At 44.2% G+C, this 12,274-nt stretch overlaps 1 long non-coding RNA gene across 1 annotated transcript in view; it reads right to left on the bottom strand.

Annotated features, from left to right (window-relative positions):
- Positions 1-1,801: 1,801 nt before the first annotated feature.
- Positions 1,802-12,274, bottom strand: part of LOC126980988 (uncharacterized) — a 78,420-nt gene continuing 67,947 nt past the window's right edge. The window contains exon 3 of the long non-coding RNA XR_007733694.1: positions 1,802-2,623. This is a non-coding gene — a long non-coding RNA (uncharacterized LOC126980988). The remainder of the gene's footprint in view (positions 2,624-12,274) is intronic.

Genomic DNA, 12,274 nt, shown 5'->3' with positions numbered 1-12,274 from the left:
GTGTCATAGGGAAGTTTTGAAGCTTGAGGAAAAGATTGTGAGTCTTAAGATGTTGCACTTCTGGTTTATATAATTCCGTGATACCCATTTTCAATTCCTAAATCTAAAACAGCACTGGATCTTAAGTATAAGTACGTGATTCTTAAGATATCACACTTGCGGTTTCTATAACTCTATGATGCTCGTTTTTATTCTTTATTTTTTTCTTGTGGTGTAGAAGCGGAACCAAAATAGTGAAACTCGATTGTGGCGTTCTTTAAAATGAGAAAGCTTACCTACGAAAATAATGAGTGTCAGTACTTACACTCGAGGCCAAAATCTCCTTTTTCCTTCGTTTTAGTGTCGAGATGCAAATATGGTTAGAACACAATTCGACCTGAAGGCGTGGTGTCATGAGGAGCTAAGAGAAGGAAACAACGTGTCTGAAGGTTAACGTGTTCGGTTTGTATATTTGTTACTTGTTTTCATTCCCTGCTTTTCTCTTTGTTTTGGTCTTGCGGCACCGAAATAGATACCAAATAATGAAACCCCAAGCCGTGGGATCCTTGTCATCTTCATTTCGCGGTTATCGGAAATCGTTACTCGCTTGTTTTAGGCGAAGAATATATTTGTCCTGTGTGCTGAGGAGGATAGCAAGACCCGCCTCCCAAAACAGAAAGAATGGCTTCACGCCTTTAATAGTAATCAATGGGCGGGGCTGAGTGGCGGCGGGCTGGAGGGCCGCACACTTGACCCAGTCCTTGCTGCGTGGCTTGGCGCAAGGTTGGGAAATGAGACTAAAATAAATCAGTGCAAAATTCATACAGGAAGTGTTGTTAGGACGGTTTTGTTTGTGACATTAGCGCATAGTAAAATGTCATTCCTTGTACTATACAATATATTTTACTGAACACTCAAAACACCCATCTGAGTCAGCGAAGGTTATTATGATCATGCATGTGAGTATTATGATGCCTTATGCCGACATACGTGTGACACTCGTTGCAAGTACTCTAAAAATCAACAAATGGAAGCTAAAAATTTATCAAAACCTTCATCGTCGTTAAGGCATCAACCTTATCGGTGCTGCAGCGTCGAATGATACAGTTTGAAAACAGAGAATGAAACTTCCCGAGGAGATATGTTCTTTTGTGCGGTGATATAATACATAAATTGTAGTTATTTGTATTTAAGTGCCATTAATCACCCAAGGCAATGACCTAGGCTGATTTTCTACCTCTGTGAAGGTATCTCTCTGTAAATTATTTTATAAATTATTTTGCACTACATCTGAAATATTTTGCCTTTAATTCATACCTGAGCAAAAGGTCGTTAATTCATTTACCTTTAGACCCTATAAGGGTCGTGTGTAAGGAATCCTAGAGCGCTTCCATATTACAAAAATAAACTACGGGTACAGATTGCTGAATGGGAATGAACTCTTCAAATTCCTTCTCACAAAGAGAGAAAAAAAATCATATGTAGGCTCGTTGGCTCGTCGCTTGATGTTTCACGCTGGAGGGAGGCTCGGATATACGTGCTCGAGTAAGGTTATGTTTGTGTGTCCATTAGTGCTGCCCCTGAGGCTGCGGCAATACTCTATATGCCTGAAAATAGAGTGATGGCGTTGTGTATTGCTGATGCAGGTGGTGGTGAGGGCATGGCTGCGTTGTGGTGGTAGAGACGATGCTGTTGGGGGTGGTAGTGACTGGTTGGGGCTGTTGTGTTGGTTATGGCGAGGTTTTATTAAACGAAGTGAATTGAATTAAGTTGCTGATCATTATAGTGGTAGTGCAATACACAATGAAAAGAATAATCCGCGTAATCATTTATTTACAAACAAGTCATACATCTGCTCTAACATGATACGTCGTGTATAAATTTCTTCATATTCAGGAAATTCATTAATGAGTTTAGAAGCGAAAACCCATGATGATTAAGAAACTGACTTGAAAGAAGCCCAGTGGCAACGCAAAAACGTAAAGTATGTTTCTGACACTGTTATATAGAGCTTCTCATCTTTTGTAATTAGCGTGATAGACAATTTTTATGAAAACCGAGAAGGAAAGGGAGTGAACACAGAGGCAACGAGAGAACAAACCGATGCCCCAAAATTCAAACTATGCATTTTCTCGTCTTTCATAATGAACAACAGATATGTATTATTGCCGAGACTTTAAAAGAACACCCTTGGTTAATATCCTACCGAAATCTGCCGAGATCTAATCACAAACTTCACTTGCAACACTGATTGGGGGTCTGACCGTCGGCCTGTTTCCGATAATTCATGCCGACACAAGCCCAGTGAACGGTAACAACTGATCGAAAAGCCTGCAACGTGTCCTACAGCCAATATTTAAGAATGTGTTGTCTGTTTTCACCGAGGCAATCACTCCGCCAATACAAACATATACAGTAACAAGTGTCAAACAGAGGCAATGTGTCCCCCAGTCAATACTTGGCCGATGGAGGCTGACGACCAAGACATCACCGCTGACGACACATTAGGCGGTGAGTGGCGGCCAGGCGAGGGGGAGGGCCGGCCGGGTACGGGTGGAGGGCCGGCCGCTCTGCCTCACCTGTGTTGAAGCCGCCGCCAGACAGACTCACGCTACAGGACGGGAGGCAGTGCACGTGTACTTACCTGGAAGGAAAATAAAATATATTAGTAATTTAAAATCTTGTAACCAGAAATCAACACTTAAATATGATACTCTTCCAAAACAGACACCATTACTTACAAATGGTGCTACATAAAAATATGTAAGTTTTCATAGTGAATACACTCAAGAAACTTGTCGTGCGGGGGGCCTTGTTAAAGCAAACTAATGATGTTTTAGTTTAGGAAAATGTTTCTCTTTCTTGACTTTCACAACTTTCGGCGTGGGCGTAAGCGGCTGACACAGGCGTGTAGCAGCGGCCCCGAGCGGCGACCATTGTTGCCGAGGCCGCCACTTACAACGCGGCAAACAGCGCTTCAAGCTGAACACTTCTCACTACCATTACACACTTTCCTTATACATTATAGCCAAATACTAAGAAAATACTAAATAAATATTGAACTTGCTATACAACATACCATTTGTCCATGCCCATCCCTTGCACAGAATATTAAAAGATCAGTACCCGATACGCTGCTCCGTGGTCAAGCTCTTATGCCCCATGGATCTTATTTATGACCCTATTTCTTGTAGCCAAAACATGCACTCTGTGCCTCTACTCATGAACTCTTTCCTAAGGGTCGCTTGTAGTGGTTCGTACACCCAAGCTCCGTGCCCGTGCTCCTCGGCGCGTATCCTTGCTGTTTCTTTCACGCCACAATGCCCTCAGATTGGAAAGCCAACGCGTAGCGGCAACTGAATGAGTATATCTATCATGACTTGTCTTACAATCAATTTACAACTTACACTACTGTCCAGGTATGAAGCATATATTAGTCTACGGTACAAATAGCACACATTTCATTAGCCAGACACGTGCAAGCCCGACAATTGACTCCATTTTCTCTGAATGCGACTCTACAATTAAGGAATCATATGTTTCAAGTATACAGAAACAACAGGATGTTGTTCAAACGTCAACGAATAGTGAATATACGAAAATGATGTGCTTGCTTTATTATGTAGTTTTAAAATGAATATCCTCATCTAAAGAGAAGTGAAGGAGAAGCCATTTCCGAAGCTACGTTATTTTTTTTAACAGGAAACCATCCCCACCATGACTCCAACACTCCATGAAAACCCTATCACCTCCAAGCGGGGCGGCGCCACACACACCTGTTGGCCCAGGCATCGATGAACACTACTCGTACGTTCGGCATGTTCACGAGCGTGGGAGCGGGGTAAGTGGCCTACTTTTAAACCAAGCCCCAAACAGGAAACAAGACGTTTCAATGGTAACCAACATTGCAACCTACTTCGTAACGGTCCAATTCCAGGTACGGTTTTGAGGCAATCACAGAGGAAAGGATTTTGTTTGATTTTTTTTCGTGTGTGTGTGAGCATTCAACCTCTCAACATCAAAATGGCTACCTTAATCAGTCTATCAAATGAGTGTCTTCTTCAGAGTATCGCACTACACACACACACACACACACACACACACACACACACACACACACACACACACACACACACACACCCTGGGGAGGCGGTGGCTGAATGGATAGCGAGACGGCCCCGCGTTCAGGACGACGCGAGTCCAGTCCCCGCCCGGTGCCACCAAGCTGGAATTTTTCAGCCGCCGCCGAGTGGCTTAAAACTACCCACATGCTGTTCAGAAGACCACCTATCAACCCGGACTCTAGATTCTAGGATTAAAGATGAGCTCCGGGAGGGTAGCATGAGCCAATGCAAGATGGCGCCACTATAAACACTACCTTGCGCCAGAACGGGCTGGGCCGACCATCAGGCCCCACCGGGAAGAAGCCTTGGGCAGACCATCAGGATCCACCGGGAAGAAGCCTACCGGCGCAATAGGCCACGACGTAAAAAAAAAAAAAAAAAAAAAAAAAAAAAAAAAAAAAATCCCGGCACCATCACACTGCACTCCCCACCCCACCTCACAAGCACCTTCCCCCAACCCTCCCACAGATTTGTCAGACCCCGTTCCCAATCCCCCTGTTTCTTTTTACGTATTTGCTTTCAAACACACATACAAACACACCAGCATACACTCAAACACACACACACACACACACACACACACACACACACACACACAATTATTATTATTATTATTATTATTATTATTATTATTATTATTATTATTATTATTATTATTATTATTATTATTATTATTATTATTATTATTATTATTATTATTATTATTACACACACACACACACACACACACACACACACACACACACACACACACACACACACACACACACACACACACAAACAAACAAACAAACAGACACGAATGCAATGCAAATCGAAATATGGACGATGCACTACATCACACCGACAAACAGGTCAGCTAGGCGTCAGCTTGTTGAACGCTCATGATACTTTTGTCTGGCAGTCGGCAGAGGACCTCCATTTGTCAGTATTTGACATGTGAGTGCGAGGGATGCTCGGCGCTGGGGTGACGGAGGGGCCACGCCGCGGGTAAACACGGCGCAGAGGGGACGAGGGCGAGGGACGCGGAAGGGAAGATGAAAGTGAATTGGGTCAGTGCAGAGCCGAGTCAGCGGGGTCGTGGTGGACATGGCCGGCGGTGGCGAGGGTGGCGGCCCGTTATGACGGTGAGAAGGAAGGGGAGGATAGCTCATGAACGGGGACCAGGATTACTGAGGGGAAGCTATGCACACTATGAAACTGTACTGATTTTGAAGGTGGCCAATTATATTTTCAGCAGATATGGCCGGCGGTGGCGAAGGTGGCGGCCTGTAATGACGACGAGGAGATAGCAAAGAGACGATAGCTGATGGCCGAGGATGAGGACTGCTGAAGGGAAGCTATGCACACTTTATGAAACTGTACTGATTTCGATGAAGCACAATTATATTTTCGGCAGGCAGAAGTTATGAGAGGTGAAGGAGGCATAGTCAAGCCGTAGAGTGACTGTCCTCAGCTGTGTGTGGTCTTGACGTCCACCTGCCAAACGTGGCGTAACCAGATGATCAACGCAACACTTGTTTACATGGAGGCCCCGGGCGGCTCACTCACACACCAGCCTCATATCTTTTCTCCCCCAGCCTCTGTCCCATTTTCTCTCCTCCCATCCGCCCTTTCCAACTAAACTTTTAAAACTTTCACAGTAACCAACACCATCACCGCCTAATCTACAAACGCATTTCATACATTTGTGATAAAGTATAACATGACGCTGGTATTTATTATTCATCTCCGTAAATGTCAACGCTACACATTTGCTACACCCGAAATTGACTCTTCTTCCCTTTCGTTCTATAAGTTCAGAAAAATTATATTCGTTCTATTTTGTTTTTTGGGGGGCAGCGGCTTGCGGGCTTGTTTTGTTGCTGTTTGTGATTTTTTGCCCTTGACCTTCCACCCTTGCTGTAAAAAATCACCCATATCATTGGCCCTTTTCACATATCAAACTTATGTATGTTGAATATGTTCCTTCCCCACTCATCTGCTTACATCCTCAGAGCTAAATAAGTTAACATTAAAGGAAGGGGATGACAACACTCTGATGAACGGTTCGCTTTCGGGGCCCAGAAACACGATTAGCCCGAGGAAACTAGCGGGTCAAAGTTATAATCGTGTAAGACGCCTCGCCCCGCCCCGCCTGACCCGCAGAACAGCCTCCCCCAAGTACTAGTATGATGGATGGCGCACGCTGGCCGCCCTCACAGCCAAAGTATGAGCCGCGGCATGTCTTTACGTCACCGGTGATGCGTGCAATTAATCAAGTCTTCAGGGCAGGCAAAATAAGAGGTCGGGGTAGAGGTGAGGCTGGTGGTGGTGGTGGTGGTTGAGGTGGTGATGGTAGGCTGTGGTGTCTCTGTCTACACAATGTCAACGCAGTGGTGATGTACGGATCGCGAGGTGATGTTCAAGGTCTTAATTTAGATGACTTGAGACAATAACTACAATCACACAAACTTCATCAGTGGAAAGGTAGTTATCTCATGTTGTTTAAATAGATGTTGATGTCATGTGTTTCGTGTACCTTATCCTATTGCGTCCACCTCTTTGCGTAACGAAACACCAGAACCAATCCATTATTCGACTTTGGCGCCTTAGTGTCCTCTCTAACCCCCTATTTTCCTTTCTCCCGTTTACCTACCATCCCTTCATTTCAGTATTTTTTTTGGGGGGGGGTACTTTCATTCCTTCTCCTCAAATTAGACATATGTATAACTCTTGTAATGTGACTGTCATCGTAACACACACACAAACACACACACACACACACACACACACACACACACACAGTAACAAACACAAATCCTAAATCCCATAATATTCATAACTCATCCCTTAATCATTGCTACTAATAATTAATGACACCCATTTGTACAGGTATCCATACAAACACACACACACACACACACACACACACTCATACCACCACCGCCCCTAGAAGCCTCCACTCAGCCGTTACTCTTAAGGCAACAGGAAGGCTTTACAAACCAATCAGAGACTCTTCTCATTTCTAAGTGTAAAAAGAGGAAAGAAAACATTGGTGAAGTATAGGGGAGGAGGGGGTGAGAGAGACCGAGAGCGAGAGAGAGAGAGAGAGAGAGAGAGAGAGAGAGAGAGAGAGAGAGAGAGAGAGAGAGAGAGAGAGAGAGAGAGAGAGAGAGAGAGAGAGAGAGAGAGAGAGAGAGAGAGAGAGAGAGAGAGAGAGAGAGAGAGAGGGAAGGAAGTTTGGAGAGAGGGGTGAATGAATGGAGTCTAAGAAGGGGAGAGACATTGAGAGAATGGGGAGGAAGGGAGAGAAAAGGGACGGCTGAGAGGAAGAAAGGGAGAGGGAGAGGTAATGAAGGGAAAGAGGGAAGGGTTAGAGGGAGAGAAGAGGAGAAGGGGAAAGAAAAAATGGAAGTAGTTTATAGGAGGGAATGGGTATTCGTGAAAAAAAAACACAGGAGAGGAAAAAATATGGAGAGAAGAAGGAAAGGGAGATGAGAGAAAAAAAAGAAGGGATGATTAAAGAGGAAAGAGGGGTAAGAAAAGGAAATCAGGATAAAAAGGAAAGGAGAAAGGGAAGAGGAGAAGTAAACTGTAGGAAATGGAGGAGAGGAGAAAACATGAGGATTAAATAAGGCATATAATATAGGAAAAGAGGAGAGGAGAGAGACGAAAAAGAAGGAGGAGGGAGGGGTGGATGAGATGGGGAGGAGGGAAAGGGAAGAAAATGGTTGGGAAAAAAAGGAAAGGGGAGGAAGAAGCTGTCTATTAGGATCAAGGAAAATAGAAAAAGGACGGGGAGAGAAAACAGAGGTAAGGTACAAAAAGATAGAGATGAAGGAATTTAGTTGAGAGAAGGATGAAGACGAGAGGAATAAACAGAAGCTGAAGAAATGAAGGAAAGAAGAGAGGAGTGGAGAGAATGAGAAAAATGGAAAAGAAAAGATAGAAAGTAAGCCGAGATGAAGGAATGATGGTAAAAAGGAGGATGAGAATGAGAGGGGCAAACTGAAAACGAAGGAACGAAAGGGAGGGAAAAGGTGAAGAGAATAAGAACAACGAAAGAGTAAAAGAGAGAAATAAGAGAAGAACAGACGGTAGAGATGAAAGGACGATAGAAGAGAGAAGAATGAGAACGAGAAGAGCAAAGAAAAGATAAAGGAACGAAGGAAAGAGAAGAGAGAAAGGAGAAAAGGAGGAGTAGGAGAAGGAGTTAGAGAAGGAAGCAACGGAGGAGGTAGAAGAGATCAAAGGAAATGAGGAGGGAAAGGGAATGATATAAAGAAGGAAAGAGGATAAGAGGGAATGAAGGGGAGGAAGGGGAGGGAAAGAAGGGCGAATGAGCAGCAAGTGTATTTTGGGAATGTGTTTTGGCTATTTTAAGCGAAGACAGGTGGTGAGGGGGCGAGAGAGAGAGAGAGAGAGAGAGAGAGAGAGAGAGAGAGAGAGAGAGAGAGAGAGAGAGAGAGAGAGAGAGAGAGAGAGAGAGAGAGAGAGAGAGAGAGAGAGAGAGAGAGAGAGAGAGAGAGAGAGAGAGAGAGAGAGAGAGAGAGAGAGAGAGAGAGAGAGAGAGAGAGAGAGAGAGAGAGAGAGAGAGAGAGAGAGAGAGAGAGAGAGAGAGAGAGAGAGAGAGAGAGAGAGAGAGAGAGAGAGAGAGAGAGAGAGAGAGAGAGAGAGAGAGAGAGAGAGAGAGAGAGAGAGAGAGAGAGGACACAGACAAAATAAATAAACCCTCCATCCTAGTACTAGTACCCTCGCCCTAAAAGTAACCAGCCACTTTACGAACGATAGAAGAGAACACGAGCGAATATTAAAGAAAATGGACGCTTGAACATGTGTATAGGGTGTGTTTTAGAGACCGTTTTCATAGTGTATCGTGCTCCAAGGTAGGGTTAACTTTCTTAGGTTGAGGAGATTAGCTTGGACGTTTAAAAATAGCCACTCGTTTGAACAGTTAATAAAGGGGGTAAATAGGGGCAATACTCCTGAGCTTTAGGCTGAAAGGGACTCCTAAAATTCTACAAGGTTAAGTACATTAAGGAAGATTCAGAGGAACACCAATATGGAGGTAATTATATCGTGAGGGCTAGGAAATAGATTTAAAAGGAAATTGGTGACATCTAAGGATTGAGAAAATAATGCAAATAAACATCAGTCATTAGTTACATAGCGTTTGGATTTTCTTTTATTTACAACCCACTATTGCTAACGTTCTTCACACAAAAACTTTTTTGCTATAACTTGGAGGAGGGGGATTAGGAGGAGGAGGAGGAGGAGGAGGAAGATTAGGGGGATGGAGGAAGAGAGGGAAGGGAAGGGGGAGGAGGAAATGGAGGAGGAGGTAGAGGTGGTGGAGAACGAGAAGGAGGAAGAGAGATGGAGAAAGGAAAAAAAATGATAAAAAAATAATAAATAAAATAATAAATGATCAAAAAACAGCAGATTCATTACACTTATTAAGTCACGATTATTATATTTTTCTTTGGAGTTTTCACTATACAGGAAAGCAGCGTACAACGACCTCATTTCACAGACCATTATATCCTCAAGGACGTCTGTTTACAGCAATGCATATAGTAATCGCAGAGTTCTTTCAGTATATGTAAAGACGGTGAAGAGCTGAAGAGGTGAAGATGAATTTGTCCGCCTTGCAGATCCAGTCCCTGATTCCTTTATGGTGCAGAGTGGGGCCGAGGGTGGACGCGCCTTTGATGGGGGTTTGAGGATGAGGATGCAGCAGCAAGAAGAGGAGGAAGAGGAAAGGTATGAGAAGGAGGTGCATGAGGAAGAGAAGGAGGAGGTGGAAGATACGGAGGACAGAAATAAATAAACGAGAATGAGAAAGAACACAAGAGGGAAATAGAGATGCAGAATAATTCCAGAGACAGAGGAAGGAGATGAAGAAGAAACAAAGGAGACGAGGAGTAAAGGTAAGGATCAAAGGGAGAGCCAAAGGATATTGTAGGATAACCCGTAGGGAGATGCCGAAAATATATGAAAAAAAAAAATGATAAAAAAAATATCAAACAGACCTGATGACATTTTCAGGCGGATCAACTTCACATCCATTGAACTGAGAAAGAAAATCAAATATATGCATTCGGGAGCGAGCAGAAGGAGGAGGAGGAAGGGAAGGTGCAGGAAGAAGAGAGGAACGAGGAGGGGGAGGAAGAGGACTGGGGTAAGGGAAAGTGCAACAAGATGAGAGGAAAGAGGAGGAAGAGATGGTGGAAGAGGATTGGAAGGGAAGGTGCAGGAAGAAAAGAGGAACGAGGAGGAGTAGGAGGAAGAAGAAGAGGAGTGCAGGAAGGTGCAGGAAGAAGAGAGAAACGAGGAGGGGGAGGAAGAGGAGTGGAGAAGGGGAGGTGCAGGGAGAAGAGAGGGACGAGGAGAAGGAAAAGTATTGAAAGCATAAGAAGATGAGGAATAGGGAAACAGGAGGACGGTGAGGAGAGGGAGCAGAGGGAGGAAAAAGGAAAAGTAATAAAAGAAATAGAAGTTAGAATAAGAACAAGAGAAGGACGAACATGATCAAAATACAACAAAAGAAGGATGAAAATTGAATAAGAGTTGTAGAAAGAAACCAAGAAACCAACGAGAGGGAAAAATTAGAGAAAAATAAAATAAAACTGGGGTGATAAGATACAAAGACCCATGGAGAAGAGAATCAGAAAAGGAAAGGCAACAGCAGAACCAAGAGAAGGAGTATTTGTGTAGCAGGAGTTTAATCGCACACTCTCTGATGGCAGGGAAACACAGCCACCCGTCAGCCCGCCACACAGGCCCGGGGAGGGAAGAAGATGGATACTTCGGCGGGGCGGCGGCTTCGGCCATGAATATTCAGGAGGAGAGAACCCAGCAGCGGCCGAGAGTGAGGTGAGTGGCGCCTTGGCCGAACTGGATTAATGGTACGAACTAGAAGGAGGAGGAGGGGGATTAGGTGGAGAAGGAGAAGGAGGAAGATTAGGGGGATGGAGGAGGAGAGGGAAGGGAATGGGGAGGAGGAAATGGAGGAGGAGGTGGAGGTGGTGGAGAACGAGAAGGTGGAAGAGAGGAAGAAAGGAAAAAAAAGGAGTTTTCAATAATCTAAGGGAAGACTTTGGACAGACACTAATAATTCAACTGATATCGAACTTTTTCTCTCTATCTACCTACCTATCTATCTATCTATATACATATCTATCTATCTTTCTTTCGGGCATTTATCGATCTATGTCTTTATCCTTCTCTAAAACACCAAGACAAAACAGGCCAGTGACAAAATCTTATAGGACGGGCCCCTACACCTGCCAAATAAAGCCCCCAATCATATAACACCGCGAGGTTGAAGAGGAGCTGAAGGTCGCGAGGAGGGGTGACTCGCGGTTGAATGAGGGCGTCGACTCGTGGGGTGCACCGTGCTGGAGGAATGCTAAATGTCAAGGGCGCGAGGGGCATCTCTGGCGACGAGGAAAGGGCAGACTCGTGCTTGAGGGAGTACGAGGGAGAATACAATGAACGTGCGAGGGTTTGTACGTGTAGCTATAAAACCACAGATGACTTCGGTACGAGAAGAGGATAAGGCATAAGAGGGAGAAGACAAGGGGAAGAGTAAGGTGAGATAGAGAGATGAGAGGGTTTAGAAAGACGGAAGTAGGAGAGAAATGAGAAAGGTGCTGGGTAGAGTGATATAGGAGGGAGATTAAGTTAAAATACCCAACAAATATAAAAAAAATAAACAAACTAGGACAAGATAAATGAGCGTGAGGTTGAATACTCTTCGTAAACGAGCCTTGAAAACCATACGCCAAGAAAAATAAATAAACAAAAAGACATGACAGGTTAGGAGGGGGAGGAAAAACAAGTTGAAATCCACCAAACATGAAAAAAAGAAAAAGAACCAGAACAAGATGAGCAAAAGTGAGACTGATTAACGAGGATTAAAGAAGCCAGGAGAGATGACGACTTACAAGAAGAAAAGAGTCCAAATTGAAGTCCCCCAGAACGAGAAAGAAAACGAGACAAGATGAACGAGAGCGAGAATGAGTAACTTTAGCCAGCAGATGACGAGCTTCGAGGGGAAAAGAAAGTCTATGTCGAGGAAAACGAGGCAGAACAAAATAACCGCAAGTGAGGCTGAGTAACTTCTGCCAACGACCCTTGAAAACCATACGAATGATAAAATATAAACAACCAGACATAGCAGATTA

This window comes from Eriocheir sinensis, chromosome 46, assembly GCF_024679095.1.
Source record: "Eriocheir sinensis breed Jianghai 21 chromosome 46, ASM2467909v1, whole genome shotgun sequence".
Lineage (NCBI taxonomy): Eukaryota > Metazoa > Arthropoda > Malacostraca > Decapoda > Varunidae > Eriocheir > Eriocheir sinensis.
This window is presented reverse-complemented; position numbering and strand designations above follow the sequence as displayed.